This window comes from Arachis ipaensis, chromosome B4, assembly GCF_059453495.1.
Source record: "Arachis ipaensis isolate K30076 ecotype BB chromosome B4, ASM5945349v1, whole genome shotgun sequence".
In the NCBI taxonomy this organism is placed as follows: Eukaryota; Viridiplantae; Streptophyta; class Magnoliopsida; order Fabales; family Fabaceae; genus Arachis; species Arachis ipaensis.
In genome coordinates this window covers 116619543-116632735 of record NC_142439.1, presented here as the reverse complement: position 1 = coordinate 116632735, position 13193 = coordinate 116619543, and the positions used below count along the sequence as shown (strand labels likewise).

General features: G+C 38.8%; 1 pseudogene; it reads right to left on the bottom strand.

Moving 5' to 3' along the window:
• Positions 1–11575: 11575 nt before the first annotated feature.
• Positions 11576–12775, bottom strand: LOC148568898 (uncharacterized; annotated as a pseudogene).
• Positions 12776–13193: the final 418 nt, after the last annotated feature.

The window sequence follows — 13193 nt, the reverse complement described above, 5'->3', positions numbered from 1 at the left end:
TAGTGATGCCTCAGCTTTAATTGCTCGGGCGCGGGCTTTCTTCAAGTCCAACTCTAACTTAGCATTTTCTCCTCCAACTCCTCCTTCAAACCACTCAGCCTCTCTACATCAGCCCGAGCAAAGTTCAGAAGTGCCTGGGAAGCATGAACAGGAGCTTTTCTCAGCTCCTTAGCCAAAGCAGTGTTCACCCTGGCCATCCGAATGTAGTTGCGAGTCATGTGTTTCAGATGGTTCAGAATGGACACGTCATCCCTCGATATATGGATATTAGGAAGGATATGCTTCTCGCTCCAAGCAAAGTCGTCAAAATTTTTGTCATTAATACCTAACTCCCCAGTGGTCCTCTGCCTCTTGGGGGATGGCTCGGAAGGAGATGGGGATGACGGGGCACCCAAACTCACTAATGGTGGGTCGGGAGAGACTAAGCGTACAGCAGGAGTAGGAATGACCTTCCTCTGATCGGTCGAACCGGAACTCGACTTCTTTGGTGGAAGTCAGGAAGAAGAGTACTACGGAGATTACGAGCAGCAACCGACTTCTTCGTGTTACGGAGAAATCTCATTGAGGAAGATTTGAAAGCCATATATGCAAAAAGAGCATGGAGACGCAAGATTACCATAAATAACAAATATATAAGTACCAGGATAACGAGAAAAGCTAGAGGTCAGAGAACTACCTAACTCGGACTGGAGAAGACTGGGGTCCCCTAAGAATCTCTTCGTGTCCAAGTGAGGAGCTCGACCCCAGCACTCTTCCAACACACCGACAAAGGCTCGCTCGATCTCATCTAAACTATCTATGGTATACTTTGTTACGACCACATTTTCTTGCCAAAAGAGAGGGAAGGAAGGTTCATCACTCATCAAGGAAGAAAGGTCGGACATCCTCCACTGCCCAGATTTTGAAGTAATGGTTCTTAAAGTCATGAAAGGACTCGTCAAAATTGGAAAAGACCTTCTTACCCTGAAAAACACGAAAAGAGATCCAAGAAGCCTTCCCCTTCTGCGACCCAGGCTTGGTCAAGACAAACAAATAAAGAAAAAGGCTAACAAAAGGTCGGACGTCCAACTCCCGACAAAGAAGCTGGAAAATCTTCAAAAATGCCCATGAATTAGGGTGAAGTTGAGTGGGAGCTGATGACAAGTCACCTTACGCTAGTTTCACAAGCCTTTTTCATTAGTTTTTACTTGATTTTCATGCATTCTCAGGCAATACGTAAATATTTGGATGAGAAATTCATGCATGCTTTTATTTAATCAAACATTGTTATTCTGATGCATTTTCATAAGAATTTTGCTATGATTATTTGTTGATTATGAATGATGCAATTTCTTGTGAGATTAGCAAAGCTTTCATGCATTTTGTTTGGTTGATGATAGGTAGAAAGTAAGCTAAAAAAAGGAAAGGCAAAGAGGCAACAAGAAGGCCATGAAAGGAAGCAAAGGGAAGCAACGTTGCTTCCCACAGCTTGAAGGGGTATACTTCCAATAAAAATAACTTGAGCTACAGAGCTCCAAATGAGGTGATTCAAAAAGAAATGGAAAGTAAGGATCGAGAGCTTTCCAAGCATATATAGCACTACATGGTGGACACTAAAATTGAGGGAGAAAACTGTCCTGAAAGGTGCATAAACGAACATGGCACCAACCTGTAGTAAGGCCAGCTGACCTCTGCACCTTCGACGGAGTATAACTCGAGCTGTGAAGCTCCAAATGATGCGCTTCCAACGGCATTGGAAAGTAGACATTCAGGAATTTCTAATATTATATAATAATATGGGGTGGACAGCACGTTTGAGCTCCTGAATCTGGCAATGATCTCAACGTTGGTGCAAACGTTGGAGGTCCAACGTTACCTCCAACGTTGCACTCCGAAGCCAGCGACCCTGTCCCCTTCAATGGAGCATAACTTGAGTTGTAGATGTCCAATTGAGGTGATTTTAGTTGGGTTAGAAATTTGACATTCAGAGCTTTTCAACCATATATAATAGTCTATAGTGGGCATGAAATTGGCATCGATGACAAGAGAACAAAGTAGCGTCCCAAGACTTGATGTGCAACAAGGGTGACAATGTTTGCGTTCAAGTTGGCCTCAAACGCCACCTCCAACGCCAACAAAGTTCAGCCAGGATTGAAGTTGGATGCCCAACGTTTGCGTTCAAGTTGGCCTCAAACGCCACCTCCAACGCCAGCAAAGTTTAGCCAGGATTGAAGTTGGATGCCCAATATTTGCGTTCACGTTTGACCTCAAACTTGAGGTCAAACGCCAGTGACAGATGGTTGGCTGGTCTACAGAACGTCCTTACACGAAGACGTTTGAGTCAACGTTTGACCCCAAACGTTGACTCAAACGTGAATGCTCCAAAGTCCAAACTACAAGCAGATTTCTTCTCAAGACCAAGAGCGATCAATTAGGGCCATCTTCAACTCAAATCCAAAGCAAGCTAAGCCTATTACCATCACTCAAAGGCACAAGAGATAGTTAAAATAGGAATTTTATTTAATTGTAATTTATTTTTAATTTCACTTTTATTTTTTATTTTCATTTTGAAAAGCCTATATAAGGCATCATTTTCATCTTTGTTGAGAGGCGAGCTCCATTAGAGAGCACTAGGGGCGGGCTCCACTAGGGAGCATTAGTTTTAGAGAGCTCTCTCTCTTAGTTTTCATTTTTGTTTTGAATCTTGGGTTGAGAATTGAAGAAATTCTGTTTCAATCTCACCTTGAGAATTCCCTGTTGGTCTAAGATTTCTCTTGGTTGTTCTTCTACATAATTTCAGAGAATTGAGAATTGAATCTGAGTTTTCATTTATTGCTTTCATCTTTAATTTTCCTGTATCTTGTTCTCTGTTAGATCAAGGAAGGGAGTGAGATCTAGACTTGTTTTCTAGTCTCATTGAGCTCCTGAGATCTTCAACCTCTCATTTTGATTTTGCAATTGAGTTGAATTTAATTTCTGTTTGCTTCTTCAAGCAATTCTGTTTAAAATCTGCTGCATTTGATTTCACATTCTGGTTCTCGGATTGATTGCTCTTTGTTCTCATTGTCCCCAATTTAATTTCCTGCACTTTTGTTCCTCTGCATTTTACATTTGAGTTGTTGTGATCTTGATTTATTTTCCTGTAATTTATAATTCCTGCAATTGTTTTAATTCTTGAATTACTGCTTCCTCTAATTTCCCTGCACCTAACCCCCTTTACTTTTCATGCAATTTACTTTTCCTGCAATTTAAGTTTCAGCTATTTTACTTTCTTGTTCTTTAAGTTACTTGCAATTTTACTTTCTGCATCTTTTAAATTCCTTACAATTTACTTACTGTTGGCTATATTTCATCCAATTTCACTTCAATGATAGCTTGACTCAACTAATCACCCACTAAAGTTGCTTGATCCATCAATCCCTGTGAGATCGACCTCACTCATGTGAGTTATTATTACTTGATGCGACCCGGTACACTTGCCGATGAGTTTTGGTGTTGAAAATCCGTTTCCAACCCATCAAGTTTTTGGCGCCGTTGCCGGGGATTGATTTAGATCAATAATGATTAAGTGGGTGAGAAGTCTAGATCAAGCATTTCCTTTATTTTTGTTTTCTGTTTTAGATTGAAACCAAGGTGTTTGAGCTATTGCCTCACTAAGAAATTCTTTCTCTGTGACATGAATTTCAATTTTCATTGATATTGCATTTTACAAAATACAAATGGAGTTCAACTTATCTTATGGTCAAACAAAATTTTATAGGATATCACCCACCATCATCAATCTCTAATGGTGGCTGGAAATATCATCAAGAAAATACAAATTCTAAGCACTCCAATCCATGGAGATTTGCTTCAGAGACACAAGATGAGCAAGAAAACCATATGGGATATTTTCCTCCACCACAAAATGATGAAAGTCATGATTCTAATGGTGGCTGGGAAGGGAATTCTAATGCTCCATATGATATTCATCCAAATATATCATCACTTGACCATGCTTCAACAGAAAGCCCCTTTCAAAACTCACCACCCATACAAACTTCCATGAACCACTCAAGGTTCTCAAAGCTTGAGTCCATGCTCAAAAGATATAAGGAGAAGACAACAAAAGTTTGGAAAGAACAAGAGAACTCCCTCAAAAATATGGAAGTGATGTTAGCTCAATTGTTGAGTGCAAAGAAGAAAGAGGGAAAGCAAGAGGAGGAAGCCTCTGTGTCAAGTGAAATTTCAATGGAAAAGGAGGTGGTGGAAATATTTGAACCTGAAACTGCACTTGAGATGGCAAGAGAACCTGAACACTCACAACCTCCTCAAACTCCCCTGGACCAAAAAGTCTCAACAATTGACTCTGAGATTAAAAGATATGAAGAGGAGATGAAGAAATGTTGGGAATATCAACAAACCTCCTCAATAAAAAAGCTATTAAGTCAAATGTTGAGTGCAAGGGACAAAGTGGAAGAGCAAGAAAGTGAGAAAGACAACCAAAGAATTCCAAACTCAAGTGAAGCAGAGAAGTACATAGAGGAAAAGCTCATGGAACCACCAATTCAAAAGGCTCTGGATAAATACAAAACTCCAATAATCACACAGCAACCAAATCTTAAATCCAAAGAAGTGAAGGCAACTAGCAAGAGTACCAATTTTGTCCCTAATCCAACAAGTAAGCTCAATCAAGCTATTTACAAAAGGAAACTTGCTAAGGAAAGGCCAAGACAAGGGACAATAGCTGAATCTTCTCCCCCCTTGAGGTCATTCCTCTTAACAAACTGGAAGAAGAGAAAGAAAGTGAAGAACAACATGTCAAGCTAATGACACTAAAAGAGCACTTGTTGGGAGGTAACCCAACCGTAGGTAAAATTTTTTCTCTGCTTTGTTTTCTTTCTGTGCTTTGTTTAAATTTAATAAATTAGCATATGGTTACATTCTAAGTTTGGTGTTGCCCTGCAACAAACTGTTTTCCATCTTCATGGATGATTGTATCAATTTTACATGAAAGTATCACACTAAGATTCTAAGTTTGGTGTGCCACTTAATTTTCTATGCAAATCACCCAGCAGCACCACTTGTTTGTATAATCACAATGCCTCTGCAATTTTATTTTTCTCTTTTGATTTAACACTTTTTCATTCTACTTGCTTTAGTTATTTTTTTTGTTTTTTTAAATACGTTCCTCTGGTTTGCTTATTAACTGTCTTTGTTAGTACATCACCAAGAGATCCTTATTCATGACAGATTCTTGGCTTGGTGATTGCATTCTAAGTTTGGTGTTGTTATGCAACAAAATTTGGTTCCAATTCTTACTAGATACTTGCATTAATTTCAAGTGAAAGTGTCACACTAAGTTTGGTGTACCACTTATCTTTTATGTAATGTATTGTGCTCACCTTCTTAAGTTTGCAATCACAATGTCTCTGTCTCTTGTGCTTTGATTATTATCTTTAATTTTGCTTGCTTAAAACACATGTGCTACTAACATTTCATTGTATAAGACATTCATGATCCATCTTAGCCCCATAGTCAATGTTCTAATTGTTGCTTGAGGATGAACAAGCATTCTGAGTTTGGCAAGGGAAAGGGAAGAATGGGAGGAAAATGACAACAATAGAGAAGATGAATTACAAGGTTGTAAAGTACCTTTTCCTCTCCTTTGTTTCCAGCACTTTAAATTGCATGATTGTCTTTATATTCTCTGTATGCATGTGTGGTATGAATGAGCATAGCCTGAATTATGATCTGTAACATGTTGCCATGCCATTATGACTACCAACTTGAGTTTTGTAAAGTTCAAAGTAGTAAAGTATCATGATCATAAACAAACAAGGCATTAAAGAAGAACTTAGCATGTGCATACAAGTATTGGAAGGCTAGTATGGTTAATTGTTGCTCAATTGCATTAGATTTTATTTAATTGAAGTTTTCATCTAGGACATTTTGTGAAATCTTTTGAAATCATAAAAACCTTGAAGAAGCAATTACAAAATAAAGCAAGAAAGAAAAAGGGAAAGAATGAGAAAGCTGAAGGCTCTGAGTACCAATGACAATTTCAATTGTTAAGTACTTGTGGTGTTTATGTATCAAGCAAAATGCTTGAAAACAAAATACTTAGAAGTCAAGGTTAGGCTCAAGTGCAAAAGCACTCCCTCAAAGCTCAAGGCTCTGAGCATCAATGATTAGAGAATCAAGAAAAGAAACAAATGAGCTTAAAGAAGTCCTCTAATTAAATGCTTGTGGTGCTTATGTATCAAGTGGTAATACTTGAAAACAAAGCAGTTAGAAGTCGTAGCTTTGTTATTTACTCATGGGGCAAAGCACCCAAAAGGAGAAGCTAATAAGAAAATCAAAAGCTTAATTCAAGGAAGAATTATAAGGAAAAGATTTCATAAATTGAGCTAGATAGAAGCATCAATCATTTACATTTCTTTTGTGATTGTAGCTTGCTTAGAAAACTAGCTTACCATGAACATTGAGTTGCTATTCTTCTCACCTTGGTTTGTCAATCTTTATTGCATGATTCTTTTCTTACTTGGGGACAAGCAAGGTTTAAGTTTGGTGTTGTGATGACAAGTCATCTTAGGCTAGTTTCACAAGCCCTTTTCATTAGTTTTTACTTGATTTTCATGCATTCTCAGGAAATAAGTAAATATTTGGATGAGAAATTTATGCATGCCTTTATTTAATCAAACCTTGTTATTCTGATGCATTTTCATAAGAATTTTGCTATGATTACTTGTTGATTATGAATGATGCAATTTCTTGTGAGATTAGCAAAGCTTTCATGCATTTTGTTTGGTTGATGATAGGTGAAAAGTAAGCTAAGAAAAGGAAAGGCAAATAGGCAACAAGAAGGCCATGAAAGAAAGCAAAGAGAAGCAACGTTGGAGCCAAAGTTGGTGCTCCAACGTTGCTGGAAACGTTGCTCCCCACAGCCTGAAGGGGTATACTTCCAACAAGAATAACTTGAGCTACAGAGCTCCAAATGAGGTAATTCAAAAAGCAATGGAAAGTAGGGATCGAGAGCTTTCTAAGAATATATGGCACTACATGGTGGACACTAAAATTGAGGGAGAAAACTATCCCAAAAAGTGCATAAACGAATATGGCACCAACCTGTAGTAAGGCCAGCTGACCTCTGCACCTTCGACGGAGTATAACTCGAGCTGTGGAGCTCCAAATGATGCGCTTCCAACGGCATTGGAAAGTAGACATTCAGGGATTTCCAACAATATATAATAGTATGGGGTGGACAGCACGTTTGAACTCCCGAATCTGGCAATGATCTCAACGTTGGCGCAAACGTTGGAGGTCCAACGTTACCTCCAACGTTGCACTCCAAAGCCAGCAACCCTATCCCCTTCAATAGAGCATAACTTGAGTGGTAGATGTCCAATAGAGGTGATTCTAGTTGGGTTAGAAAGTTGACATTCAGAGCTTTCCAACCATATATAATAGTCTATAGTGGGCATGAAATTGACATCGATGACAAGAGAACAAAGTAGCATCCTAAGACTTGATGTGCAACAAGGGTGACAACGTTTGCATTCAAGTTGGCCTCAAACGCTACCTCCAACGCCAGCAAAGTTCAGCCAGGATTGAATTTGGATGCCCAACGTTTGCGTTCAAGTTGGCCTCAAACGCCACCTCCAACGCCAGCAAAGTTCAGCCAGGATTGAAGTTGGATGCCCAACGTTTGCGTTCACGTTTGACCTCAAACTTGAGGTCAAACGCCAGTGACAGATGGTTGGCTGGTCTGCAGAACGTCCTTACACGAAGACGTTTGAGTCAACGTTTGACCCCAAACGTTGACTCAAACGTGAATGCTCCAAAGTCCAAACTGCAAGCAGATTTCTTCTCAAGACCAAGAGCGATCAATTAGGGCCATCTTCAACTCAAATCCAAAGCAAGCTAAGCCCATTACCATCACTCAAAGGCACAAGAGATAGCTAAAATATGAATTTCATTTAATTGTAATTTATTTTTAATTTTACTTTTATTTTTTATTTTTATTTTGAAAAGCTTATATAAGGCATCATTTTCATCTTTGTTGAGAGGCGAGCTCCATTAGAGAGCACTAGGGGTGGGCTCCACTAGGGAGCATTAGGATTAGAGAGCTCTCCCTCTTAGTTTTCATCTTTGTTTTGAATCTTGGGTTGAGAATTGAAGAAATTCTGTTTCAATCTCACCTTGAGAATTCCCTGTTGGTCTAAGATTTCTCTTGGTTGTTCTTCTGCATAATTTCAGAGAATTGAGAATTGAATATGAGTTTTCATTTATTGCTTTCATCTTTAATTTTTCTGTATCTTGTTCTCTGTTGGATCAAGGAAGGGAGTGAGATCTAGACTTGTTTTCTAGTCTCATTGAGCTCCTGAGATCTTCTACCTCTCATTTTGATTTTGCAATTGAGTTGAATTTAATTTCTGTTTGCTTCTTCAAGCAATTCTGTTTAAAATCTGCTGCATTTGATTTCACATTCTGGTTCTCAGATTGATTGCTCTCTGTTCTCATTGTCCCCAATTTAATTTCCTGTACTTTTGCTCCTCTGCATTTTACATTTGAGTTATTGTGATCTTGATTTATTTTCCTACAATTTACAATTCCTTCAATTGTTTTAATTCTTGAATTACTGCTTCCTCTAATTTCCCTGCACCTAACCCCCTCTACTTTTCATGCAATTTACTTTTCTTACAATTTAAGTTTCAGCTATTTTACTTTCTTGTTCTTTAAGTTACTTGCAATTTTACTTTCTGCATCTTTTAAATTCCTTGCAATTTACTTACTGTTGGCTACATTTCATCCAATTTCACTTCAATAATAGCTTGACTAAACTAATCACCCACTAAAGTTGCTTGATCCATCAATCCCTACGGGATCGACCTCACTCACGTGAGTTATTATTACTTGATGCGACCCGGTACACTTGCCGGTGAGTTTTGGTGTTGAAAATCCGTTTCCAACCCATCAGGAGCTACGTTACAAGACCAGAGGATCTCTATCTCAAAGTCAATAAAGGGAAGAGCAATACCCAGTTTGGTGAAAAAACAATCATAAGCATAGAAAAAAGGACGCTCAGAGCTGTCCAAAGGAGGCAAGCAAACCTTCTCTTTAGGATCAGGAATGACTAACTCATAATTCTTCTCATCTTTCCTATTGACACATATCCTATGGTTTCTACGAAACTCGTCACAGTACTCCCTATCTACTATAGTTACACAAGAAAGGACTATAATATCTACCCAGTTACGGAGGTCAGGAGGGACCTTAGTGGACATTTTTGTTAGAACAGAACGAGACATATAGCTACACCTACAAATACAACAACAAAAGAGATCATTACTACAAACAACCCGGACAGGGGCAAAGAAATCGGGTAAACCCCGAAAAACCAAAGACAGCCTTTTTCAGAATATTTTTAACCAAAAGGTGCCCCCTCCCACGCAACATCATCGCATCATAGTGACACTTTTGAGGGGCAACACAGACGCAAACAGCCAAAGCAAACAAACCACAATCTCTCAAGTTCAAAGAAAGCCAAAGCAAAGTAAAAGGAACCTTTTTGCAAAGTGGTAATCAAGCGAAAATAAAATTTCCAAGAAACAGCAAGTCAAGCAAGAAACTTTTCAAAAAAGATGCAGTGAATCATCATAAAAAAACAGGATCAGACAACAAAACCTCTACCAACATTCACCAAAATCATTCAAAGGACAATAAGCAAAGCAAAAACACGAAGCCATTAAAACATCAACTTGGGTGAAAGACGAAAAAGAAGGGCACGACAACGACACGAACAATCCCTTTCAAGAAAGAAGCCCCGAAAAACCCAAGATAGAGGAAATCTTGAAAACTGGAGCGAGCGAGAAACAACAAAGAAAGAAAGAAGTTCTTTTCACACAACAGAGAAAGAAAGAAATTCTTTTCACAAGGAAGGGAAGACGGAAAGAGTTGCAGAAATGGAGAAAAAGAAGAAAGAGAGGATCCACGAAGCTTTTATAAGGGAACAAAAAGTAACAGCCCAATAACTTCGCCTTAAAAATGTGTGCGAAGATCAAGGAAACTATCGCGCCAATTCAGCCCCTCATTTAAAGCGGGGCAACGTTCAAATTTTTAAAACCTGTAAACCAGAGACCGGACTTGCACAAAGAAAAGCGCCCGACGTCTAGATAGAAGCCACAGAATGCTTGAGCCCGACTTATAGAAAAAATCGGGAATCAAGCAGGGGTACTGTTCATACCCTGGTCCAAACATGAAGTCAGGCCCGGTAAGGATGAAAAGGACCAACCTTGGAAGGTGGCCTCTCATCCCCTACCCGATCTCTCTTAAGAGGTCGGACACTGACCAAAGAGCCCACTTCCACTTACCTAACACGGGAGGTCACTGCTTTTAGAAGTCCCAAATTCTATCTTTCCCTAAAAGATAGACTCCAACAAACTCCCAAGATATAAGATAAGATAAGATGGAACCCCCAAAGGAGGTCATCAAACCCTACTATAAATACACTGGCACCCCCAGGTATAACTCACTCTTCAATATACTAAAAACCTACTTAAAGTCCTTGCTAACTTAAGCATTGAAGTCTCTTGTAGGTACCACCACCCACCTTCTCACGAGGAACTCGGACAGGCGGCACCTCGGCATCACAAGTTGGACACTGTCACTCAAAGGGACCTGGACCTCATGTTCGGGTCCAAATCAACGTTTCAGGTAACCCTCGAAATACTAACCATCAGCTAACCAAGAAATTAGCAGTTTAACTGACATGTCAAATACTTATTAGAATATTAAAACTAACCAAAAAAACTAACAGCTTATATAATTTGATTATTAATACTAACATACTAAAACACATTTGGCATTGGTAATATTAAGCTAAATATAATTTTACTTTGTTGATCCGAAATAAAATTCCATCCATGGATATATTGATCACCAAGATCTTCTTGCTACAACGTGAGGAACCATTTCCAGCTTTCTTTAGTTTCACTATCAACAATAGCAAACGCAATCACATAGAAGTGATTGTTCGCATCCTAACCTACAGTCGATAGGAGTTGTCCCCAAAGTAGTCCTTCAAGAAGCAACCATCAAGTCTTATTAGTTTTCTACACCCAGCTTTGAACCCCCTTTTACAAGCGTCTAGAGAACTGTATAACTTATTGAACAATGGAGGGGACTGAGGCATCAGTGTCACATCTAGTATGGTGGATCTTCTTGGGTTACTCCTAAGGATCTTACTCAAATAATTCCTCAACATACTATAATGTGCTCTCTCATTTATGATCACACGCTCTCTTGCTTCTTTAAAGGCCCTATACACCATCTTTCCTTTAATGACAACATTGTAGTCGATTTTGATGTGATCATAAGCCTAACTTAGAGTAATATGAGGCTGAGTTCAGAGCCTCTTCTCCAACTTATTGGCTACCCATTTCTGATCGGCCATATTGCTGCCAAATTCTCTGCCACAAGTATGTTGAGGTATATAAGTCTTGATTTGGTAACTCTTCAGCTGATTATTCCATGGACAATAAATTAGTCATGGACAAGGATTAAGTTTGATAACACCACCACCCACAGTAACCACATCAGTAGTACCAACATCCACTTATGCGGCCTCAGTAGTAACAGTTTCAACAGAATCAGTTTCAAAAGTCACATTTGCAGCCTTTTTATTCACAGCCTCTGCATTCTCATTAGTAGATTCCTCCTTGGCCCCCTTTAGCTTTCTAGCCTATTTTATCCTCTCCACCCCAAGTTCATAATCACGTATAAATTTCCTTTGATCATTTTTTATATACTTAATTTTCTTCCCTCATAAATAACATGATCTTTCAGAGCAGTCTTGAAAGATTTAATTGTGGCAAATTCTATTCTCAATTCAAAATGCACCTCTCTCAATTCAGCAGCATCATTAAATTGTGAAAATTCATATCTTTCTCTTTCATCTTCAGAATTTTTCGGTGTTAACAATGACTTTGATTTGTACTCAAAGATTGAATCTTCTTCCTCCACATTTTCTGTATTTTGTTCATCATCTTCACCAGAATTTACATCTTCCAGTCTTGGAACAGCAGCTTCTCTTCCACCAAAATTTGTCCCAAATGAAGTTGAGCTAGCACCCCATTTGTGTAGTATTTTTTGGGTTCTTGGAATTGGCCTTAGCACCAATAGGCCCACAAAATTTTGTGACTCCAGCACTAGTAGGCTCAGCAGATTTTGGCTCTCTAGCACCAATAGGCCTAGAAGATTTTGGGCCTCAAGCACCAATTACTCCATAAGATTTTGCCTTGGTAGATTTTTTGGCACCATCAATTGGCCTAGAACTTGGCCTAGCAGTACATTTATTATCAACTGTTGAAGTCTTCTTCTTCAAATTAACCATCTTTGAACTCTTCTTTCCCACCTCATTATCATTGGACTCTTCCTCAACATCTGTATCAATGTCAAAGTCCATGTCGAGATCTTCAAGAGGAGTAATCATTATTAGGTAATCAAAATATAAATAAAACTCCTTCAAGTCCTTGTTCTTTAGTTTATTCTCACGCAGCTGATTAATCTCCATGTCTCCTTTTATAGGATGCAGCCCCGTCTCTAATTCAGGTGCCGTAGGATCAAACTAGTACATAGCCTTGTAATCCAAATTATCCAAACCTTTGAACAGAGTTTGTAGGTCAAAGAATCATATCAGGTCAATATCCATCTTAGGAAATTTTTTAACTCTTCCATTAATATATAGAATAACTCCATTGTTATCCCTCACAAAATGTCCACCATGGTAGAAAACAGGAATCCCAAATTGCTCCATCTACCTGTATAAAGAAATACTTATAATTAACAAACACAGTCATGTAAACCTAGCTCTACTGTGACAATTTTCCTAAAAGAAACAAACCAAAAAATGTTCATTCAGCACATTTAGTAACTGTCAAGGAACATGCATACAAAATCAAAGATACTCTGAAGACATAGCATTGTGCTCTGTAATGCAACATACACCGCAAAACAATTTATCGATTCTAATAACTATAAACATATTCGAACACGGTCTCGCTTATGTGCGTCTTCAATGGTGATCAAATCCACCTCAGTGCCTCTTCCTTTTCAAATTGGTGTTGACACATCCAAGAGAGACGCCTGGGTAACGGAATGCTAATGTCGATGGATAAAATTGACAACATCCGTCACGATCGTGATGTTGGAGATGAGGTGGGTGGTGATGAGGG